This window comes from Cavia porcellus, unplaced genomic scaffold (genome assembly GCF_034190915.1).
Source record: "Cavia porcellus strain 051 isolate PalLab524CR breed Dunkin Hartley unplaced genomic scaffold, mCavPor4.1 scaffold_11, whole genome shotgun sequence".
In the NCBI taxonomy this organism is placed as follows: domain Eukaryota; kingdom Metazoa; phylum Chordata; class Mammalia; order Rodentia; family Caviidae; genus Cavia; species Cavia porcellus.
In genome coordinates, this window is record NW_026947494.1 from 56,250,785 (window position 1) to 56,273,808 (window position 23,024).

A 23,024-nucleotide genomic window follows, 5' to 3' on the forward strand; every position below is an offset into this window, starting at 1 on the left:
GAAGATGAGATTGCCATATGAGAGGCAGAGGATCACAGAGCACCCAAGGTGTAGAAAGGGCCCATTGGTAGTTTGTAGTTTGTAGTAAGTGTCCATTGGTAGTTTGTAGTTTGTAGAAAGGGTCCATTGGTAGTTTGCAGGGCTGCCCTTAGAGATTTCAAGGGTAGAATTTTAAAGTACAAAAAAATTTCATTCTGGAGCTGAGTTAAGCCTTCAGAAAAGAAAAGAAGTGAAAATACGCAAAGAAAAATTACAGTTTAGAAGTGGTGTTGTGTTTTTCCCCACCCCTGCACACCTATCCTCTTCTGATTTGTTTCCTGTGATTTCAAAATCCCTTCTATAAAGCCATGAAAATGTACTTTTAAAGCATCCCTAGAGCTCCTAGGCTAGCACATCAAATTTTTCCCCAGCCCATCATGGAAATTGTTCAGAAAACATTTTCCTTTTCTATCTTGTAACTTTCACTTTTCTAATTCTCTCTGTGACTTTGTCAGTGAACTAACATGTATTTTATTCAAGAATTAGAATTTAACATTAACTTTAAGACTCCCAGAAAAGCAGTTGCATATGCTTATTCCTGGGGGAAACTCATAAAATGCTTCATCTCTTTTGAACTCTCTTGTCAACCTCGGTTTCCTTCTAAGGCAGTTCCAACAGGCGATTCTATTAGGAAAAAAAAAGCATGCTTGTATGAACAATATTAGATTTACTGCCAGAGATATAATTAACTAGGCAGGTGAATGAACTACAGTGGTGTAAGTCAAAACTGCCCTTTGGAACTGCAATATCAAATAAAAATACAATATGAACTATACAAATATGTAATTTAGGATTTTCTAGTAGTCATATTTTAAAAATGAATAGAAGAAAAATCAGTTTTAACAATGTATTTTAAAATGTATTTTGTTCAACTCACCATATCCAAAGTACTACCATTTCTACAATTTTTAAAAGTATGTATTATTAATAAGCATTTTTATATAAAGTGTTCAGAATCTGGTGTTTATTTTACATTTGCAGTGCCTTGTATTTCAATACTAAATTTCAGAATGATTGAGCCATACTTAGATTTTTGTGAAGTTCAAGTTGAAAAAGCACATTCATATACCCAAGTTGTTACAAAGACTTGACATTTTTCTCAGTGATACTTCTAAATTTTAAATGCCAGGTGGCTACTGTGTTGAACAAAGTAGCCGTAAACCTTTCCCTCTTCTTTAGACTTCAGTCTTCCCAAATGAACCGGAGAACACTGAATATCTCAGGAAGGCAATCAGGAAAGTTTTGCAAATCACTTTAGCTTTTGAGGTCTCACCTACAAGCTCTAGTAAATGCAGCTATCCAACTAGCTCAGTCTGGCTTTGGAGAATCTTCAAGAGAAAGCATTAATGTCATGTGATGCTAAGATAAGGAAGAACAACAGCAGCAACAGCAGCAACAACAAAAACCAGAAGCTTTTGTTCAAAGCGAGCAGAAGCATCTGGAAGGTGTTAAAGGAGGCTGGAAGGTGAGTTTTGAACATTAAGATAGATTTTTTTTTGTCACTTCTGTTTGTTTATTTCACCTTGTATCAGTAATATGATTTTAGAAAATTCATCTATTTCCATTCATAGTGAGAAAAGAAACTGCTTAAAGTTAAGGATTATTTCTCTCTCTCTCTCTCTCTCTCTCTCTCTCTCTCTCTCTCTCTCTCTGTCATACACACACCACACACACACACGCACATGCACACATGCGCACACACACATACATGCATGCTCATGCACACACACACATGCACACACACACACACACACACACACACACACACACAGACACACACACACACAGTTTCTGTGGCCTTAGAGTAAAAGACTTTTCTATAACGTAGGTCTGCAGCAGAACTATTTAGACAGTGTTGCAGTGTCAAAGGCTACCAGTCAAAGAGAACATTTTGTGTCATTAGGGGTTTTGAATTTCTGAGAAGGGTTATGGAGCATGATGCGTAGAAAGGCCGGCACAAATCATCCTTTTTGTTTTCTTGCTCAGTGGACTGTGGTGGGCTGAGCCTGGTGAAAGAGTTCAGCCTTCCGCACCCTAAGCAGGACCCCAGGTCCAGGCTGCAGACGGGAAGGGCCAATCCAGCCTGTTTCTTGCTGCAGGCCCTTCTGTCCACCCCTCCACCTCCTCCATGTCTGTGCCAATGCTCACTTCCTTTCAGAGACTGTGAGCAGAACCCTTGTCTTCCAAGTCTATGACACAAGCCAGGCAGCATGGCCTTTTGTTTCTTTCATTTCTTGAAATGCTTAGGACTAGCTCTGAGTCTGATGCCTGATGTTCTTACTTCTCCTCTAGCTCATCATTTCCTACTTTGTTTTATGCTCTTTAAAGCTACAGTTCACATTGTGTTTAACATTAATATTTAGACAAAGAACATTTTGACCTCTTGACTAAGTTATTCTGGCCTTGAACACCAGTTAGCTCAGTTCAATGACCATTTATGGAACACCTGCTCTGGGCTGCAAGCTTTGTTAGGTGCTCTGGGGTCAGATGTATTATATAACCCTCAAGTGGAGAGAAAAACAAACTGAACAATGCTAGCCCTTTTTCCATGCACAAACTGGGGGCATGAATATTTCAATGTCCAGACATTACTAAAAGACAAATTGATAACAGTATATATAATCTTTTGTTTTCAAAACTTTCAGTTGTGATCTAGTTGTGTTACGATTTTATTACACACCAAGGGAAGATTTTATGAAAATAAAATGAAAACTACATAGAAATCACAAAAAAAATCTTGCCAGTCCTTTGCCTCAGGTCTCTGGCTGTTTATCTTCCTAGACTTTATTTTTAGACATTTTATTGGTGTTTTCACCTATCAGAAACACAGCTCATAAGATTTAATATGTATTACTTCTAGAGCATATTTTTTTCTACCAAACATTTAAAAATGACCTATATAGGGAGCAATAAGACCTACTAAAAATATTCCATGAGCAAAATTTCTCATTAAATCAGAGACTTTTTCTAGTGGATTGATTAAGAAGTGAGGAAAGGCAGGAGCTAAAAGAAGAAAAGGAGAAAAAGAAACAAGAAGATCCTCCTGATTGGAAAAGACAGTCTCGGCAAGGAACAGGCACAGGAGAACCACACATCCATCTCTATCCAGCCTCTGCCTGTGTCATCTCTAACGTGCATTTCTAAATTCTCCTGAGTATTCACACCTATTTTTGGTGTGAGACTTCTGTAAGAATTTTTACCTTCTTAATTTACCATCTGTGATCAGGTTATTTTACCTTGTGTGTCTCACACAATTGTCAGTGCTTTGTAAGAGGCAGGCGGTTTCCATGCCAATATATGTGTCTACCTCTGGTCATCTAATCAGACAAGGAAATCTTTTCTGACAAAAACCATCTCAGGGAACTAGCAAGGTAGTTAGGGTAGGAGGCCAATGAAAATTAGAAAGAATTGGAAACGTTTGGGAGATTGAACTGACTTTTGAGTTAAAAATTTGGGAAGTGGTGGAATCTTTTATGAGAAAGAATAGAGACATAAAATAAATTTAACTAGGATAGGTTTTACTAGAGAGAAACATGAAGCTAGAAAGCAATTATAAATAATTTTCTAGAGAACTAGGATAGTGGAAATCAGTCCTAAGAGACAGCACTGAAAGAAGGAAAGGATTTGTACAAGCACACGGGGGAAAAATTGGATTACGAAATAGGTTCAGATAAAGCTCTTGAGTTCTAACTCGATTCCTTCACCAACTGTATGACCCTTGGTGAGTCACTCAACCTCACTGAACATCAATATCTTTATCTATAAAATAAGAATACTGAGGTGATCTCTTAAATTCCTTGAACTCTGAAATTGTTTTTACCTTTCATGTTTCCATAACCTTGGAAGGAAGAGTTGAGACAGTATTCCCTGAAATCTAAAACTACAAAGCCAGGAGTTTGACTTATTAAACATTATAGTGAGGACAAACTGGAAGGCAGTGTATGCTGAAAAGTTTTGCCAATACAATAAACACTGGGAATAAAGTGAATCTTGCTTGGACAATCTTTAACAATAACAACGGTACTTTATATATGTATTTCATGATATCTTTTATGAAAACTTGCAAATCCATTTTCTCTTTTGATATTTACAACAAATAGGAGAAGCAGGTAAATTACTGATTTTAAACTTGGAGTCTGACGGACTTTCTAAGAATCCTAGACCTGGTGAGTGATGGATCAGGGACTAGGTCTCAGGTCTTTGCCACCCTGGGCTGAGCCCTGGCCTTTCTGGCCTGTCTCATAAATCCTTCCTGGCAGTCACAGAGAATGGAAAGCCATCTAATTGTCATATCCCCAAATGATATCCAAAAGAGGATGCAGCTCCTCAGATTTGACTATGCATTTCTTTAATCAATTCACTACTATTTTTTTTTTGTCGTGAGCTTCTAAAATAGGGTGAAGATACTCCTGAAGTACAGAGGGTGATGTAATAAGGTCCAAGGGGAATCATAGGAAAAATCCTCTTCATACTTACTGTGTGCTTCTCTCTTGTAATATATATTCTTGTGTGTTTTATGAGATAAGTAACATGGAATTTCAAAATAAAGAGTATGTAAATATAATTTATAAATAAGTAGATCCACTGTGTTGATTTTATCCATGACCAGAAATATTTGGAGACAGTATTAGGAAAAGCCTAAGGAAGAAACATGTGGCTGTTGATAGAATTGATTCTCTTCTCTTTTTCCTAAGGATGGTTGGGGGAAAGTGGGAAGGGGTGTGGAAAAGACCGAGTTTAATAGAATCTCAAAGAAAACCCAGAAAAATGGACTAACAAATGGAACTAGTCTGGCCAAATTGGGGCAGCTGGTCACATGCTTCCCCCCAAACAAAGATCTCTTTGTCTCTCTGCACACACACTGTTGGCCTTTGTCAATCATAATCAACAGTCTTTTCAGCTGCTTGTGCCACCTCTTCTCGCGTGTTTCTAGTCTGTTAGGCAATGAATATAAGGCAAACTTCACAAGACCCTTGGCGGATAAAGTGATAAGGCATAAAAATATATCCTAATCAATGAATGTATAAGTCCCTTTTAGTGAGGAAAAGAAATCTAAGCCATCCAGAGAAAATAATTGGAGAAGCTGGTTATTATTCAAAACTTAAGATTTAGTTGCTGATTTTTAGTGTTCAGCAAAGATCTTTTCCCTATCTCAGGAAAGTTTATAAAATAAATAGGGAATAATAGTGAGAAGGAGAAAAAGTGAAAAGATGAAATATTTCCTTTATATAGAGAAATATCATGGCTGCAAAAGGCAACACTATAAGGAGTATGTTTGCAGCATCCCTGCATCATCGAATTGCTTTTTCCACTTAGAACTGTTGGCAGATGTTAAAGTCACTGGGTCTTTGGTATAGTATTTTAGGACTAGCCCAGACCATAGACATCATTTCATTCAAGTCTGGTGGGCAAAACCCAGGCTTTCCAGGAAGGAATCTGAAGGCCGCTGAACGCAGCATTTTGGATTTCGAGGGTAGCTATGGAAGTAGCAGTAAACTTGTGAGACAGAACAGAGCAAGGCTTGGGTTTCTCGCTCTGCTTCTGTCACTAAGTTCCCTGGGTAGACTTCTTCTTCTTGTTTTATAGAGAAAACTAATTGCTTCTCATCTGTAGAATTTATTTATTCAGCAGATATTAATGACTTTATAATGTGCCAACACTACATTAAGTGATAGAAACACTAAGGTCATTAAAGTACCTTAAAAAGTGTCTTGCTTGATTGAAAAGAGAGAACACATAAAGTTAATTTGAATTAAAAGCCACACTGAACCAAGACAAATAAATGATGATTTCAGTAAATGCTTTTATACTTTTTGAGAAACAAGACAAAATTTGCTTCTCTTGAAAAGCAATAAGCAAGAATATGGCTTCTCTCTAGGATCTTTCTTTCCTCTGCCCAAGCAGCCCCTTTTCCTGGATTCCCTTGCATGAAAATGAGTCCCGAGGGTACAGCACACTGCTGCAAAGCAGAATCTAAACTTCTTGTCTCTTTCTGAATCTTGAGCTGTCCATATACTCACACTCCATCCTGGAGAATACCATAGACGGGTTCCAGGTGCAGAGCACAATGGGAACCACTGGCAAAAGGCGCTGGCACACTAAACCAAATGCCACCTGTTCAAGTGGCAGCTACTTAGTTTATGGATTTTTTTAATAAAATAACATTATTTAGCCAGTCCTTGTGGCAAAGTCCTATAATCCTAGCACTCTGGGAGTCTGAGGAAGAAAGATCACAAGTTCAAACTCAGCCTGGGAAATTTAGGAGTTAGTGAGGCCCTATCTCAAAATAAAAAATAAGAGTTGGGTACATAGCACAGTGTAAAGGCCTTGGGCTCAATCTCCAGTAACAAAAGAGGTTGTAATTATAAACCACTGAGCCTATGTGAGTCAGTTATTTTATTAAGTCTGATTTAGACAACTGCTTAAGCATAATCCTCTACCATTTTTTCCAAGTAGAGAGATTTAGAAAGCTAATTTTAACAACCACTGTAGTGACACTATTTTCTGTTTAAAATATGTAACTATCTAACTTTATAAAGTCATCATGACACGAGGCTTAATGAAAATCATTTTTCTTTCATCTTTGACTCTGTCTTTAATATTTTAAAGGTATAAACTTTAAAACATAACTAATAAATCACATATCTGAAAAAAATGCAATTTAGACTAAGTTAAAATCTGAGATGTGTCTACCACTCATTATATTTTTAACTTCTTATAGCTGAAATTGGTGATAGTGAACCTTTTTGAACTTTAAATGAGACCAGCAGTCCTCTGAAGCATGCCTGCCATAGGCTCACCACCGCTAACTCGACTACAACTCTGAGAACATGAAAAGAAATATGAATAGTCAATTGATGGCTATTATGTTGCTCGGCTCTGATTACATACATTTGTGAACTTTTCGTGATTGTCTTTCTCCCTTTTTTGTTTTCTTCATTGGATTGGATTGGTAGAATTTCTGTTGTTTCTAATGGTTTTTTCCAAAGGTTAGTATATAAGCTTAACTGTAAAAAATTACCAAGACCTAAATTTATTGAAAATCTTTAGCTTTCCCCCAAATTAAACAACAAATTTCACCACTAAATGACTTCTATTTCCTACCTTCCGTGTTCTTTGTTTCATCATTATTATAGTTATCAAACAGTCAACAGTGAAATATACCAAGTGCTTCTGTAAATGTAGCTCTGAAAAAAAAAAATAACTCCAAACTTTTTTGGTATAAAGCATTAGTAGAATGTTCATGATGTCTGTGGGTCAGGAACTCAAGCAGGGAAAACCAGGGACAGCTTTGCTCTGCTCTACACTGTAGAGGGCCTCTGCTGGAATTTGGCAATTGCTGACGGGTCTCAGTTTCTCTGTGTTTCCGTATGTTTTTCTATGTGGGCTATTTTGGGCTACAGGGTGTGGCAACCGGGTTCTCAGGGCAGCAGCCCAAGAACGGAGAGCCAAACACAAGTCAGGTTGCCATAACCTTGCCAGTCACACAGTGTCCCTCTCTGCCATATCTTAGCCTTGATGGCAGCCACAGAATCTTCCAAAGTTTGGGGACAGGAAAGACAGACTCGATTTCTTGAATGGTACGTGGCAGCATTCTACAACAGGATGAACTGGAAACGTTTCTGAGAAAATTCAGTCTGTCCTGCTAACGGACTTAACAACGTCCTCTGCACTGGCGTTCTTCAGATCACAAACTTTCCTCAGGGTTGTCTTGGCTGCATGAAACTTGTCACTGAGTAGTTTATTAGCTGTGGTCATGAATGATACATTGTTGCAGACTTTATATTTTATTATTGCATAACAAGTTAGCTGATTATAGAATTTATAATGGAAGTTACTTTTTTACCAGCATGGAAAATATTGTTTCATTCTTTTTTGAATATCTACTCTTGATAGGAATCTGCTTTTATTCTATTTGTAGTTTAGCTAATTTATGTAATAGCTTATATATTTTTTATACTCATAAAAATATCAATTTATTTTCTAGGTCTGGATTTGTTTATTCAGTGCATTTTAAATCTGAAAATTTATGTGTGCATTTTAAATCTGAAAAATTATGTATTTATGGGCCACTTTTTATTCATGCCTCTTGGATAATTATTCCTTCCCTTTTTGTCCCCAAAGATTCTTATTGTATGTTATCATATCTTCTCAATTTATTCTACACATAACTCTATGGTTCTTTTATATTTCCATTTCTGTTTTTCTCTCTGTACTGCCTAGTACTAGATCAGTTCCTCCTGTTTACTAACTTGCCAACTCATCACTTGACTGTTTTTATTTAGTATTTTGGTGAGGAGGTATTCTCCCTTTATGACTTTAAGCATTCTCTGTATCTTGACACTAAACTAATTTTCATACTGTTGTACTACTTTTGTCTTTATATACATTTATCTCCCCATGGTATTTTTTTGTTGGTATTTATATCTCTATTTGTGACATATTAGTTTAAATTCTCATCTGGTCTGGCAGTGTTTGTTTTGTTTTTCTCCCTACTTCTCTTTTGCAAGACACCTTGTCTCTACCCTCTTCCTCTGAACCCAGAATTGAGGCCTTCAATTAGATAATGAAGACATCTGTGCTGCAAAATACTGAAAATATTACCTGTTCAATTCCACAAATGGTAAAAGTGTGGCTCAGCTCCTGGCACTGAGTCCTTATTTTCCCTTCTGTCTCTTTATGTATGTAGCTTTACAGACTATGTAGTCCAAGTCAGCAGACATAGACATATTTCAGCTTCCTGCCTACTTGAAGCCAAGTGTTTGAGTCCTCCAACTTGAAGTAAGTCAGGCTCCAGTGTTCTAACCCTCAGCCTTCCCATCAGGCCATTTCAATTTCCACTACCATGCAGGTATCAAAACTCTGAGTCCTTTGCTTTCTCCAAACTCAGAGCCCCAAGTGTCCCCAGATCAGCTCAGCTCAGATATTCTACTTTTGGTTTATGAAAATAGCTAATATTTTTATGATTATGCTTTTATATATTTTCTGTTTTTTATTTTGAATAGAATAAAACCAAATGAGAAAAAAACAGAATGGATCACTCAAAACAAAACACTGGGTATAGCGCATGATTTAAAATCATAATACAAGGTGATCTACAATGCTTATCATGATGTCTCTTGTTATCTGCAATACATATCAACAAGTACAATAAAATTGAACATAGCAGTATGGAACAAAGTCAATAAAAACAAAACATTGGAGACATTATAGAGCTTCAAAAGAGGGTAATAGTCAAACCAGAATGGGTATCATAGTGAATCTTATTTTCTTCAGAGTAGTTGCTTATACTCTCAGACTTGATACCATCAAAGATAACAGATTTGAATAAAATCAGTCAGGACAAGACAGTGATTGAACAAAACAGATTCAAATAAAATCAGTTAAAACAAGGCAGTGAAAGCAATACAGGGTTTCAAGTTAACAGAAAATTAAAAATGGTTGCCATAGTATATCCTGTTATCCTTGGAATAGCAGTCTATGCCCTCAAATCTAGCACAAGTAGACAAACAGGAACAGAATATAACCAAACTAAATAGAGCCATGAAAACTGTATGGGTTTCAAATCATGATACAAGATTACCAATGTCCTCTGTCTTTCTTATTTAGACAATTCCTCCCCTTTCACATTCCCAAGCTACCCTATACATTTTGTATCCCACTAACTCCTTTAGTTTTTAGATTAGGGAGGCAACCTGCTATTTATCTAAGTGGTTCTGAACATTTTTACCACTGAGCTTGGTCTCAAGTTGTATCCATTTATCTACAAGAGCTTCAAGGTTTTCCTTCCTTATAAATGAGTAGTTCTCCATTGTATAAAAGTGTTATATCTTTCCAGCCAATCTGCAGCTGAAGGAAGAGCTACACCCTCTTTTTTTCTGGTTCCTTGTTACACAGGGAATTATTTTCTCATCTTTGACTTTCAGTCCATAAACCCTCTTTCAGGTTAGTTATATTTCTTATATAGAGCATCTTGATGGACTATATCTCCTGATCCACTCGCCTGTGTTTCTTTTTATTAGTGTATCCAGGCCATCCATGTTAGCAATTTTGGCCCTTTTCTGCCTCATCTCTGCCATGCAATTTTTCTGTTATTGTCTACTTTTCCTCTTCATTCCAGTGTCTACCCCATTCAGTGAGCTCCCTCTTCCCCTGTTCCTGAAGCTATGGTCTTTTTTTCTCTCTCTCTAGAATGTCCCTCAATATCTTTTGTAGGATTGAATTTGTGTTCATGAACTCCCCTAGTTCCTCTTTGTCATGGAAGCATCATGTTTCTCCATTAATTTTGAGAGATAGTTTTGCAGGGCACATCAATCTGGGTTGGAAGTTATTTTCTTTCAGGGATTAGTATACTTTGCTCCATGCTCTTCTTGATTTGATGGCTTGTGTTAAGAAGTCTGTCATGATTTTGATGGTTTTTGCTTTATAGGTGATCTGTTTCTTTTCTCTGACAGCTTTTAATATTCTGTTCTTGTATTGAATTTCTGGATCTTGATTATTATATGTCTGAGTATAGATCTATTTTGGTTATAGCTGGTAGAGTTCTGTATGCCTGATATATCTGAATATCATTTCCTTTTCCTATCCTTGGGAAGTTTTCTTTAATTATTTCTATAAGTAGCCTTTGTATTTCATTTGTATTTACCCCTGCTTTTTCACTCACATTTTTTATTCTTAAGTTATAGATCCTCTTGTCATCTTATAGCCTTTGTGTTGTTTCTTCATGGTTCCTTGTTATTTTTAAGAGGTCTTTCCTTTTGTGATCACGAGCTGCAAACCTGTCTTCCAGGTTTATAGTCTATCTTTAGTTTCTTTCAAGCAGATTTGCCAGTTTTCAATGGAGTTTTTAATTTCCTGATAATCTCTTTGAATCTGTTTCATGTATTCTAGATTTTTAAAATATTCTTCATAGAAGGTTTCTCTTCTTTTTCTACGCTCCTCCATTCTTCCATCTGTGTCTTCTTGAAAGGTACTTAAGCATTTCTTTTATTATTTTTCTTATATCTTCCTTTACTTGTATTATTATTTCTGTTTTTAGTTCTTTTATAATGTCACGAATGTGTTTCTTTATGTCAGATTCCACTTCTTCAGAAACTGCATGTGTGCAACCCCTAATCTCTTTTGTGTTTACCTCTCTTGGGCCAGTACTGCTGGGTTGGAGGCTGGAGACTTCTATTTGTTTCTCCCTCTTGTCATGTTTCTGGATTCTTACAGACAAGTGGATAGTGGGAGTCCCTGGCACTTCCTATATTGATTATGATTACTCTGCAGTGTGCTGGCTAAGGATTGCTGCCCTCCCAGACTGCTGGTGACCTCTGAAGTACAATCAGGGGCAGAGCAGACTGGCCCCTCCCTTCTGAGCTGGTCAACTGATGGGAGTCTTCATCACATTAGTGTGTGCTGCACAGACAGGGCCAGTTAGGGATAGCTTCAGGGAAACCTCGTCCTTGGCTACTGGATTGTGCACAGGGGTGGGATTCAGACAAGCAGTTCTTGCCATCTGCTCTGCTCTAGGAATGGCTGACTACAGTGCTGGTTCTGGACTTATCCTGCCCAACTCCAAAATATCACCCAGGCAATAGCCCACTCCTGTTGGGAGCACTGAGTTCCCCACACTCACCACGAGTTGGTGCAGATCTACAAGTGTATCTCTGGTCCATCACCCCTCTCTGCCGACTGCACCTACCACCAAGGCTCTTGGGCTTGCCAACCCCCAACTTCATTGTGACTGTGGGTCTTCAGATTCCAGTGGTGTTTCATACACAGTGCGACTGGCTCCAGTGCGTGCATGTCTGGCAGCAGCCTCTGTCCATGTTTTTCTTTTCTTTTTTTTCTTTTTTCACTTTAGTTTTTTACTGGGTTGAGAGGGTCCATTTCCCTCCATCTGGTCTTTGCCAGGATGCTATACTCCAGCATCTGAACTATTTCTCTCAGAGAGGCTTTTTACTTTTCTGCTTTTTGATCTGCCATCTTCCAAGCTTCCCTCTATTTTCTAAGTCTATATTTCTATATATTTGTAGTCAAGATAATTTATAAATTTATAATTCTATCCTGATTGAAAATATGAAGCTAATCATAACCACCAAAGATGATATATGAATATTAATTAAAGCCAAAGAGAAAAGATGAGGGTCTTGTGTAAAGCATAAGTCTAGCACATTGTTTATTTTTATTCTACCTCCACTCTGTCGTAATAGCCAAAGTAGGAAAGAACTGCAGAGCATTCTTCACACTAATTGTGGAAATATATAATTTATGTGTCATGCCTTGGAGGGGCCAGTAACAACATGAGAACTCATGTCTAATTAGTTCTCACTCAGAGGAACATTCACTTGGGTACTAAGTACTTTTTTATATTGCAAATGTTTATAATACTTATAATGTATTTAGGGATTTTTAAATTTCCAAATCCTTCCTTTTGCAAATTATATAAACAAAGTAGGTAAAAAGGCAGATACTAAATTCTCTAAGTATAGATAAATTTGATTTTCTCAAGGTTAAGAGACACTAAAAACTCAGATTTCTTTATTTCTCCTAAACTCAAAGGAAAGCTATTACATATAATTTTTGCCTTGTATGAAAATTAAGTTCCACTTTTCTTACTTTTCAGCAATATCTGAATGTGATTTTTAAAAAAAAATTATACAGTAAAATAGTTACATATTAAAATTAAATTTCTTTATTGTCCTCTCATAGACAGCCAGGTCTTCTCTGTACAAGAAGAATTTTTTTCACATAAGTAAAACTACATGGCATTTATATTCCTATATCTTGCCCATAATAATATTTTGGAGGGTAAATTCTTGCATCAACATACATAGGTAGAAGGTCTTGTCGATAGTTGTAGAACATTCTCTTTTATATTTTTAGCATTCTCTTTTAATGATGTACTGTAATTTATTTAATCTGCCCTTTACTTTGTTTTGGAATTGGGTTATTTTTGGACTTTTGCTGCTTCAAACCATAAGGCAATGAATATCATTGTAAAAGTTTTTCTCACTATACAAATTCTTCAATAAGTATTGAGCCAAACTGCATTGTCCTGCATTGAGTTTGTAGTGAGTAAATATTTTTAAAAAAATAAACCATTCTCCTAAACTTCAGATGATTCAAAATCTATTTTCCTCTAGTTTTCAACTACCCACACTTAGCCAGTGGCCTCAGGTTTGCATACAGATTTATAAACAATATTTAAAAGGCTTAAAAGATAGTCTATAGTTAAGTACTTAGCAAAAAATTTATTTTATTAACCAAAAATGAAATGTTCTCCAAATAGACAAAGTTTGATTGTATCTTTTCCGAAAGTAATCAGTATTGAGACTTAGTCTCTGAATATATTTGCTACATAGTTTTGATGCTTGGCCTCTCCACCTATGTTTGTTTATAAGAAGATCCAAGATATGCTTCATACCACTGAGTTACTTGATAAGAATACTTTTCCTTTATAAGGAGCTCAGAGTTACTGCATTGCACACAACTGTCTTTGAAGGCTTCTTTCTTGAAGGATCTTTGGCATCCTGACTTCAACATTTGCATGAGGCTGAGCATCACCCTCCAGTGTGGGTGAGACAAGGCCAGCCACACCTGAGAGGCCTCTTGATTCAGCAGCTCTGCAGCAGCATGACCCAACAGAGCCTCCCCACAGGCAGCAAGAAGCAGGACTGTCAAGCAGGGAGGAAGCAGGAGTGGCAGGGTCTCTGGAAACCAAGATATGGGGAGTCCCAAGTTCTGGAGGAGCAAACAGTAGGTGCTCTTGGAGTTGTCGAGTCTATGACATCTTATTATAACTTATTACAACAAGGATTTTTCTGGTCCTTGTGACTGAGCTGGGAAGCTCCTGAAGCTGTGTCCTATTCTTCTTTAATGCCCTTAATAAACAAAAAAGCTGAAGTATAACTTGAGTACCTTGCAAATTGAAAGTAACTAACTCTATGTCTTTAGCAAACAATGAGACAGTTAAGTATTTAGTCACTCAACAAATAGCAATGGAATACTTGGGAAGTACAAGGTGCTAGGGACCCATCAGCAATCCAGATAGACATCGCTGTTATCTTGGAACTAACACTCATATGAAAGGGGGAGAATAAAAACAAAAACAAAATTAAGAAACATATCAGAAAATGCTGTGTGCTATGCAGAGAAATCAAACGTGGAAATGAGACAGTAACTGGGTGAAGATTTTGAAATTAGATAAATCTCTTAAGAGAGGTAATGTTGAAGCAGACCCTCAAATGACAAGGGAATCCACTTGAGAATGAAGTAGAATCTAGAAAGACAGAGCAGCATGAGAGAAGCCAAGGTAGGAATGTGCATATTGCAGAAACAGAGGGTGATAATAGAGGCCTTTGCATGACAGGAGCTGGAGTAGAATAGCTTTCATGGCAGGAGCTGGAGCAACAGGCTGGGGCTGTACTTTAGAAGGCTGTGCATACACCACTGAGGTGTACTGCACGGCAAGGAACCATGTCAGCTCATAAACAGCAGCCAATATGATATAATTCATGTTTTCAAAAACTCAAAAGTTCATGAGCACAGAGCTATAAGGAAACTAGAGAGATCAGTTATGAAATAGTCAAGAGACAAAAATGAGAGATTTCTTTAAGTAAGAGTGGTTACAGTGTAAGAGAAAAATATTAAGAGTTCTCATATTCTTGTAGGGCAAATTCTTAGAATTTAATTGATGGTTTGGGTGAAAGGGAATGAGTCAAGAATTTTCTAAAGAAATCAAAGGAAAAATATACACTAAGTTCTAAATTTTTCTGGACACTTTAAATCAAAAAACGTCACTTTCCTTTTGAATGAATCACTGAGTCCCTTTGAGAAACATGTGACAAACAGACTGAAGCCACTGCGAAGTGTTGGGTTTCTGAGTCACTGGAGAAATATTAGATTGTTATGTTTTGACTTTGTCTTTTGGTTGAGAACACACTTTATCATTTGTCAGGTAACTGAAAATACCTAGTCCATGATCCTTAGATCCTATTAACTCCAAGATGGTACAAGGGGCAACAGGGAAGGCACAATGTTGGTTCCTGATGCTCAAAGAGGTCTCTGAGGGGCATTTCTAAGATAGTGGGAGTTCCTGTAATTGCCCATACCTACCTACTGCGTGCTATGCTGTCTTACTTGTCTATGCCCTCCTCTCCTGTGTTCCATAAGACAAATCCCAGGAACACTTCATGCACCACATGTAGGTATTTGGTGGTGGATGAGTGAATGAGTGCATGAATGAATGAATCCGGAGAACCTCATCTTTGAGTGGTTCTTTCTGAATAATACAGGTTCTTTAAACTCAACTTGTCTTTGTAGTCCTAAGATTGGCTCTTTGCCCCCAGTAAGTTTTCAGGCTGCTGGCTCTAGATCTGAGTTTCTGTTTCATTCCACATTTATTTCCTTTGTGATTTAATTATTGTACTTTTTCTATCTTTCTATCACATAGAATGGCCACCCATAAGGGAGGTTTGTGAAACTCCTATGTTAAGATGGGAGAACATTTGGTTTCAGACATTTTGCGGGTAGATGACCTAAATTCTAGCACCACTAACAGAGTGGGGCAGAGAAAGGTACCACCCTCGTGAGGGTACTGTGGAAGGCGCTATGAAATCTCTTTTCACCTTCAAAGCTGCTCTGAAACCATTGCATTGTATCTGTTGGTGGATTCAAATATCATGTTTAAAAATGCTTCCCACAGATCAGTTCAGAGATGAGTATAATGTATCCTATGAGTATTAAGTATTGACTATGTCCATAATAAAAAAGTACGGAGAGTTCCATTTATGTTTATCCTTTTATTGCAAATTGCAACAACCTGGTCAAAAAATTCTTCCTGTGGTAGTGGGACAGCTGCCAGCAAATGAGTCTGTTGAAAGGGCCACACCAAATCCAGCAAGGATCCAGGGCCAAACTTGACCACAGCTGAGTGGAATGAAGAGGGCTGACAGCGGTATGGTCGCCACCCAGGCCGGAGAGGAAGGCCGCAAGAGGAGGTGTTGGTGGAAAAACCCAGCCTCCCTCTCTTCCAAAGATGATGAGCAAAACCAAGGTGGAGCTTGTGCTAGTGAGTTTGAAAGGATGACTTTCATTTTGGGGGACAGAAATATTTACAAGGCTTTAGCCTCTTTGTATTTTTCACATACCCTCTCCCCCTCTAAGCTCCTGTTTTCTTGGTCTTAATTTGCTTTTAGAGTTTCGTGTAAGGACTTTAAATTCATACTATATTTGCTTCCTAGAACTACCATGACCGTGCACCACAAACTGAGTGGCATAAACAATGGAAATGCATTGTCTTACAGGTCTGGAGACACAAATCTGTGACCAAGAAATCACCAGGCTTGGCAGCGCAGGGAGAAGGATCTGTCCTGTGCTCCTTATCTCAATTCTGATGTTTTACTGGCAATATTTGCATACACTCATGGAAGCATCATTCTGATCTCTTTCATCCTTTAGTGGCATTTTACCTCTGTAGCTTATCTCTGTCCAAATTTCCCCTACTTATGTGTAAGGACACTGTTAGGTTAGTGGCTGATCCTACTGACTGCATCTCAACTAATGACATGTGCAATAATCCTAATTCCAAACTATGTCATATTTGGGGAGTTTGAGGTTAGCATTTTGACATGTCAATTTTGAGGTGATACAATTCATTTTATAATCATCATTAATAGTATAGTGGACTCTCTTAGAGGGACAGGTCTTACCTTCTGACCTTCAGGAGTATGGACTTAATGAATTATGGTAAAGTGCCTTTGAATTATAGTACATCATCCCCACTGCTTCCCTATGACATAGAGCCAAAAAGTATTATGAAGAACAGGATTTTCTATTTTAAAAAACCTTCATTTGGAAGACATGACCTGTATCTGCCTAGCTCTTGGTTGACTCTAAAGTTCTTGGATGCCAAATAAGTCTTAGTTTTCTAATAGAAAAAAATCAGAAGTAATAGACTTCAAATAAGAATATAAGGGAAAAAAGGAAAGAAAAAGAGAAAACACAAAGAAGGTCACAATTAATTGGGGAAACCTTTTGGAAATTATGTGGACCCACTACATGGCTACTCCCTCCTAGCTTTAATTTTGACAGAAAACAGAAGAATTTGATAGGTGGAGATAAAAAAATTGAAACAAACAGTCAAATATTCAGTGCAGTTCTGTTAAAGGCCCGTCAATGACCATTAGTGATGTCTAGAAAGAGCTGAGTAGCATTACACCTGGGGTTGAAATCAAGGTGGTTCCTGCATAGACTGGTGTGTGCTAATTAGCAGGCTCTATCCAGATGGGAATGGCAGATTGGCTTATGCCGGTCAACTAGCGAAGAGTAAGAGCCCAGACACTGGGTTACACCGTGATCTTGATGGGCCCTAGAGATTGGGCTTTTCAGAGTCTTTTTCTTCACAAACAGTAAATTTAGTTTATGACAGTGTTGGTATTAAGGACAATGTGTCAATAGTATCTATTAAAGCATTATTTTTACCTGAAAGTCCATGTTTTCCTTCTAATTTTAAAAGCAGCTCAAACATGTGTGTGGTGCTCCAAGAGGACTCTGAATTGTAGGTACTGTACCTACCCTGCTCAATGGATAAATCAGCTCTACTTGGCCAGGCCATTCCTGCCTTAGAAGATCAGCCCCAGTCCTTGTGCTCAGCAGCATTCTCCAGAGAGACAGAACCAACAGGAAACAGGTGAGTATACAGGGAAATAGATTAGAGGAGCTGGCCCACACAGCTGTGGAGGCTTCCCCACAAAAGACAACAGATGTCTGCAAGCTGGGAACTCAGGGAGATGAGTAGCATAGCTCAGTCTTACTCTGAAAGCCTCAGACCAGGGAAGCAGATGGGGACCCGAGGATCACAAGTAGGTGATTTAAATACTGAAAACCACAGGTCAGGAACCTGAAGCCCAGGCATCCAGAGATGGGAGGTAATTGTTCATCTAGTTCTAGAGGATAGATGGACTAAGTCACCCTTCCACTGCTTTTGTTCTCTTTGAGCTCCTGTCTTCCACTGGGTGGCCGAAAATCACAGATTCCTGTACACTCACCCACAGCGAGGCAGTGCAGACACCAGTGGAACAAACTTCCCATCTGAGGCCAAGTAACCTCTCCCATAGGAAGTGGAGTTCCATGCTAGCCCTGCAGTTGATCGAAGCACTTCAGGACAGGAGAGAGACTCCTTCCAAGATCCTGCAGTGTGTATCATCCTCTCCACTCTTTCATCCTTGTTTATACTTGTGCCACTGTCATCACTCTTATCACCTAAACAAGCAGTCCTAGGATCTCAAAGTGCATCTATTGTCCTGAAAATAATTCCAAGTTTAGCCTCCTTTATGGCAGAGTGGTACTCCGCTATGTAGAAATTCCCCATATTTTTTAGCCATGGGCTTCTTCTAAGATTTACATATTATGTTGGTTTTCTATAAACATGAGTACATATGTATCACTCTTATATGATGTCTGTAATTCTTTCAAGAAGATCCCTAGTAGGAGACTAACTGGGTCAAATGAAATTGCTAATTTTTGTTTTTTTGAGGAATCTGTAAGTGTAATCAATCAGACAAGCTTAAATACCACATGATTTCTCTTGTATAAGAAATCCAAAATACAAATAAAAATCAAAATAAAAAATAGATAATAGAAAGTAGGGAGATAGATTTTGTTCAAGTAGGAAGAAGATTAAAAGTTGGGAGAGGGAAAAGAGATGAAAAAATCATTAAAAGCATTATGTATATGTACCAGCCACACACAAGGACTGTAGTCACATAATGTAATCATGCCTTAGTATCAATTAAAAGCTGAAAAAAGAACCCAAACTATGCAGCAGAGGTATCCAGGCAGTCATGATGGAGTCCAGCAGCAGGGGAAGACCAGGGGAACTGGGGGAGCAAGGAATGAGAGACAGACTTCTCTTTTGAAACTTCCCCAGGAAGGAAAGGCAGATAGTGAAAGGGGTGAATCACACCTGCAAAGGCCAAAGCCCTGTTATACATTTGACATTCACCATCATGTTTGCTTCTAAGAGCAACACTGCTCTGAAGCTGTCATATCCCTCTGTTACAGATGAAGAAAAGGATGCTATGTGTCAGGGTCTGGATGTCGTGTTAGACCTTTCTAGCTATATCTAAGTCTAGGTTTCTTCTTATTTCAGTTCAGCTCAAGAAAATTTATAATGAGGACCAGAGACTCATAAGCAGGAAGAGAAATCTAAAATCTTTCTCTTAGATTTACCACTCTGTGTATTTCTTCAGGCTCCTTTGACCCACCGTCCATGTTTTGACATGGCTTTTTGACCACTAGAAGCTTGGCACTGTTTGCAGGCCAGTGATTATCACAACCTTTCCTGAACTAATAGCTGGATTAAGAAAAAAATCTTTGATTTTTACACCACTGGCCCATAATCTTCCTTAAATTCTATTTTTTGAACATCTTTTAACTGAATATCTTTTATTCAAAAATTTGCTCTGATACTTAACATAGCTTTCCAGTGACAAACACTTAAACACATTGCTGGCTTTATGAATTCAATTAGAGGCTTCTGAGTGCATTTCTGCCTTCATTTTAAAAAAAGAAAAAAAAAAAGCAGAGAAAAACACCTGACAAACTCTCCTTTTCGAGGTTTCGATTTGCCTGTTATTTAGACCTCAGAAACCAAGTGCTAGACAGACTCCCCTGGATACCAAGAGTAATTCATTCTTAACCACAGTTACTGTTCATAATGTGATAGATTTTTCTTCTCTCTCTCTTCTTCCTTTTGCTAAATGGTTCTATAACTTTTAAACAATTTCTTTGAAGCTCTTTTTCTCCCTTTTATAAATATAAATCTAGTAGTTCACCTCGTGCAAGTGTGATGTCCTGTCTTTACCATGAAACACAGTGTACTGCTTCTACTTTAGGAGTAAAGCACCCTTGAGATTTGTGAGATATTTTCATTTTCATTAAGAGTGAAATGCTATACTTTGTCTTGTGCAGATACTTGCAAACATAGATCTCAACAGAAGAGAAACACTTAATAGCCTGGGAAATAATTCCAGTATGTGGGAAATACCACAGAGAAGAGATGATCATCCCAGCCTTGTGTCAGTATATTCTCTTCATTGCGGACCGTCCTGTCATGCTTACTCCCCCAACCCTTCCTTTTCTAACCCATCTTTGTACTGTTTCTCAATATGAACTTCCTGCCTAAATCAGGTAAAATAGGTTTCAGCCTAGAGTAGGACACTCCGATCCCTTCCCAGAGAGGGTTTGCTGTCTGTGTTACCGTCCACTATTGTAATCGCAAATACTGCATAGTTATGCAAGTATGGTAATTCCTTTCCAGTTTCCTTCACCATCCAAAAAGTTATATTTGTAATCCCATTGAGACATTATTGGAATTCCAGCAAGTTAATTCCTATCTACCACCTCCAATACAACCCATGGCAAGAGTAACCAAGACACATTCCAAGTGAAGGGCAGCCAAGGGGTCCTAAAGTCCAATCCTTTTGAGGATGTGCGGACAAAGGCCCTGATCCTAGGCTTCTTCCAGAATTTATTATCTTGTGAAGAAGTGGGGTGACTGAGGGATGAGTGACAGTGAGGATGGAGGGAACTAGTGAGTAACTGGAGCTGGCTAGCCAGGTGGGGAGAAAAGTATCTCTGCAAAATGCAGAGATAAAGATATGCAGAAGGATCAATTTACATAATTCAATTAAGGTGGCAGCTGAATTGTTTTTGGAGGCTGTTGCTCTGGTTTCTGATGTGTAAACTTTTGTGCCCTGGAGAGTTATAGCCTCTTTACCTTGAGGCTCATACCTAGTTGACATTCCTGAAGCTGTTGGCTTTACCATCCCGATGTGATCGCTGATCACGTCTTTTACAGGAAACAGGAGACTGTCAGCTTTAGAGATTACATACCAGTACCTTGGCTAGCTTTATTTGCAGTGCTTAGAGTCAAATGAAGAGAGAAGAAAATACCACAGCCAGCTCTGTACATATCAGTATAAGGAAATAAGTCTCCCAATAATCAAAGTTGCAGCAATTGTTCTGCATTCAAGGGGAGCCCCTGGAGTTTGTTTCCCACAGTCCACACTCAACCCTCTCAGCGTACTGCAAAGTAAGTATGGTTTGGGTTCAGAAATCACCTGTCCCATCTTCCCTTCAACTCTCAATCCCTTCAAATTCCTCATTTTGTTCCTTTTTCTTTTAGAAATAAGTAACATTATTGAAGGTATGTAGATGTTTTAAGTGCTTCAAGTGCTTTGAGATGGACATTATGGAAAACACCTGTTTTTTAATGAAACAAACCTGCTTGATCAGAAGGGAACCACCTGTGTTATCCGAATCCCAGTTTGAGAACTTTAAGAAAAAGAGACTTATTTACCTGAAGCAAGGAAAAGATTGAACTTTTTCAATGACAATAATTTTCAGACAAATTTCGTGACAGATTTCATGAAAAATCATGGAAAGTATGGACACTTTTACAATGGCTCCTGATTTCCATTTAGACATACTTTTTTCCTTTAAACTTGGACATGTAAACCTACGATTACTTTATAACAATATTAATATATTTTTAGACATTTAAATTAATTCCCCAGTGATTATTTATTCTAAAATTAGACTGTTCATATGTGCTAAATCATTATTTCCTTGTGTTTTGTGTTCTTAGATTCAGTAACTTTTTGACTTTCTGTTTTATTTATTTATTAGACTAAAGTTTTTTTTTTTTTTCAATAAAGCATTTTAAAATGCTTGAGCCTCTTTCCAAAAGGCCACGTCTGTCCATGAGAGCTCTGTTTGCCAGGCTGCAGGTGCTGGCGTAAGGATAAATGCTGGGTTCTCTGTAGGTGTCAGCGCTTGAGAACCTCGTTGCTACCTGGGTCCCTGACTACATAGCACCCTATTTATTATCTCCTTGACCCAGAGAAGAATGAAGGAAGCATAGCTGACAAGAATCAAACTCATGAAAAACAGGATCCTGATGCTGTTGCAATATGCAACAAAAGGTGGAGCCTGAAAAAATATTTCTCCCTCCAAGACAGCGTGGAGGAAACTCGTTATTTTCCATCTGCTTTCTTCACACTTACTCTCAGTGTGAAGTGAAAGCAAAGTTTTAAAACTTTTTCCCCACTGCGAAGAAAATATAGTTTAGAAAACTGCAACCTAGAAAACGAAGCAATTAAGAACTGTCTAGCTGTGTGGATCTGGCCCCAGCTCAACTTAAAGCAATCACTTCATTTCTATGCATTGAGACCCACATGAGAACCAAACTCTGCAATGTGTTAAGTGACTTGACATTTTAATAAACAAACAAACAAGCTGCCATGGAATATCCTTTAAAATTATAAACACAGGGAACTTTATGAGATGCAAATGGGCATGAGATGGTTCTGCAAAGCAAGCACCCTCTGTGTTTTGAAATGAGGTACCATGGGAAAATTGAGTCTACCAACAGATCATCACCATTTCTGTCAAAAGCTTAAACTTTCTTAAAGTTTCTTCAGACCCCTACTTGGGAACTACAAACGTATAAATTCATTTTTGTACAAGTACATTGTAAAGGCTATTGTTTAATATGTTGGTAATGTTAGAGATTAAAGGTTTTTTGAGCAAAAACAACAGTTTAGAAAGTTTCATCTTTATTTAAAAAAGATATATGAAAGTTCTTTAAAGTGAATGAAATTATTATGTATCAAAAACATACACTAATACAAAAGAAACTAAAAAAGAAAAAACAACCACAAAATCAACAACAACAAAAGATATGTGAAAATTGTTACACATATATGGTACATGGGAAATTACCAGTTAATTCAATTTAATTAATTAATTAGATATTACACTCACTTTCACAGCACATAGAATAATTAGACATTAACTTAGTGGCTATAATGTGCCTAATTCTAGATTATGTTCTATTAGAAAAGCTAACATTGTATTAATTGTCATATGTATGCTCCCTAGGAAGCAAGATTTTGAAAAGAAATGTGACATGAAAATGCTCTTTTAATCTACTA

At 37.8% G+C, this 23,024-nt stretch overlaps 1 long non-coding RNA gene across 5 annotated transcripts; it reads left to right on the plus strand.

Moving 5' to 3' along the window:
- Positions 1 to 1,369: 1,369 nt before the first annotated feature.
- LOC134478110 (uncharacterized) lies at positions 1,370 to 22,626 on the plus strand. Of its 5 annotated transcripts, none has more exons than XR_010050533.1 (3): positions 1,398 to 1,504; positions 17,543 to 21,121; positions 21,215 to 22,626. It is a non-coding gene; the product is annotated as an uncharacterized LOC134478110 (long non-coding RNA). The 5 variants fall into 5 exon arrangements; XR_010050532.1 differs by having other exon boundaries at positions 17,543 to 18,221; positions 19,999 to 22,626; XR_010050531.1 differs by having other exon boundaries at positions 17,543 to 17,716; positions 18,025 to 22,626.
- Positions 22,627 to 23,024: the final 398 nt, after the last annotated feature.